The sequence below is a fragment of the Arachis ipaensis genome, chromosome B05, assembly GCF_000816755.2.
Source record: "Arachis ipaensis cultivar K30076 chromosome B05, Araip1.1, whole genome shotgun sequence".
Taxonomy (NCBI): Eukaryota; Viridiplantae; Streptophyta; class Magnoliopsida; order Fabales; family Fabaceae; genus Arachis; species Arachis ipaensis.
The window spans coordinates 144,785,120-144,787,288 of record NC_029789.2 but is presented as its reverse complement, the minus strand read 5'-3'; the positions used below and the strand labels follow the sequence as shown (position 1 = coordinate 144,787,288).

The 2,169-nt window shown below is 36.3% G+C and overlaps 1 protein-coding gene across 7 annotated transcripts in view; it reads left to right on the top strand.

Moving 5' to 3' along the window:
* Positions 1,798-2,169, top strand: part of LOC107644682 — a 4,054-nt gene continuing 3,682 nt past the window's right edge. For all 7 annotated transcript variants that reach the window (XR_001621374.2, XM_021103161.1, XM_016348604.2 and 4 more), the window contains exon 1: positions 1,798-2,028. The gene's annotated coding sequence lies outside the window, so the exon portion shown is untranslated. The remainder of the gene's footprint in view (positions 2,029-2,169) is intronic.

Genomic DNA, 2,169 nt, shown 5'->3' with positions numbered 1-2,169 from the left:
TGCATTCAATCATCATGTTGAAAAATTAGGCCACATGAAGAACTATGTGGACTCATTGAAAATTGTTGCACATTTGATTGAAGTTGGGAGCGGAAGGCCGAATTGTGCGGCGACGGGGCGCGCATCGGAGCATTTAGTTTCATGCCATGGCATGGAGAAGAGGTTCAAAGCAATGGAGAAGCATGGATCTAGCTTGAGTAGGAGAGTGTTGAAGAAAAGACTAATACGTAACCATGAAAGAATGCTGAATGATGTTTTGTTTAGTTCTAAGGCTATGGCCTTAATGGGGTGCAAGTTTCTTGAACTTGGACTTTCATTTGATTCATCAAAAATTAGGTCAATACCTTTGAATTTGATGAAGAAGTCTCACCCTAGAACAAGTTCTTTGTCATGGTTGAGATTTGTTCAAGAGTTTGATAAGATGGGGAAATATGCATATGGGTGTTTGTTGATGAATGAGTTGTTGGATGCTTCAAAAGAAATGAAGGAGTTGCTGAAGGGTAAAAAGGGAAATAAGATGTTAGTAGAATCTTGTGTTGAGAGAGTAAAGAGAAGGTGCAATGAATTGGAGGATTTCATTGAGATTATAGAGGGAAGAGTGAATGTTCTGCATAAAAGTTTGATTGATGTTAGAATGGCCTTGATGGGAATTCTATCTCATTAGGCCTATTAGAGTAGATGTAAAAAACTCACTAATGAAAGATGTACATGGAATTGTTCTAAGATATATTGAAAATATGAATTTCATAAGTAACCAACCCCCTTTCTAGTTTTAAGACACAGAAGAAAGACATTATGTTCTATATTTAAGGATCACAATAAGGGAATCGAATTAATGTTGGTTGCTCGGTAGTAGAGAATCAACTATGACGATATTCCTGTGACATTGCGCATAAAGGATTCAGATTCAAATGTTTTTAGAATTTGTTTATGAAATTGTCTTTAGTTTTCTTAAAGAAAAAGATTAGTTGGCAACGAATTAACTCCAGAAAAGGAGCTTAGGAATATCTTTGAATTACAACGTATGTCCCTTCCCTCTACTCTAAATGGTTTTTGGAATCCCCCATCCATTGGTACTTTTAAGATTAATTGTGATGCTAGTTATTTTGGTTCGGGTGATAGTGTTGGTTTTGCTTGTGTTATTAGAGATTGTAATGGGAGCTGGCAAAGGGGGTGTTTGGGAATGATTGAGAGAAATAGTATTCTTCAAGGAGAATTATTTGCTATTTGGAGAGGATATCTCTTAGCTTGGGATGTGGGTCAACGAGATGTTATTTGTGAGACGGATTGTGTGGAAGCATTTAATCTTGTTACTCAAGATGATTTTGGGTTTATTGATCCACTGGTGCTCAAAATAAGAGATATTATGTATTGGAATTGGCGGGTTGACTTTCGTTTGATTATGAGAGATGCAAACACGATACTATGGCAAAGATGACGATGAAGTTACAACTTTCGCATGTGGAGCTTTTTTCACCTTGGGAGGAGTTTAAGAGTAGTCTTAAACGGGACTGTCTCTCTATTTAGGCAGTTCCTTATTTTGTTTGTTTTATTTTTCTTTGTTTAATTTATTTCAGTCACCAAAAAAAATAAATGATATAATCTCTTTTTACTCATCTAAATATTCCTATTTTTGAAAAAAAAAAAAGAGATTAGTCACTTTAAAAAATATTATCTGTACAAACAAAAATTAACTACTAAATTAATTATCCTATTATTAATTTATTATTCAAATTTCAGCATAAATTTTATTCTTATAGGGTGTACAAGATTCTATCCGGTTGGAATCCGATCAAATTGAACCAAATTTACGGATCTAACCATTAACCCTGGACTGGCCTGGTTCAGAGAGTACTAACCCGGTCGGGTTCACACTAGTGCCTGAGCTGAAGCCTTGAACTCTCTCAGTCTCTCACCTTCTTCTCGCTGTGAAGCTCTTACGCCATCTCGCCGAGCTCCGTTGCTGTCTCGGTTCGTTTGAGGGGTCACCGTTGGAATTTGGAAGCCGTCTTCTGCCACTTCCTGCAGGTGATAATCCTTCATTATTACCGTTGATTATATATTGATTTTGAATGGTTCCTGTGCTATTGATTCGGTTTTACTAATTTAAACACACTGAATTTCGAGTGCAATTGATTTGGTTTTACTCTTGTGATTACTCTTGTAAGC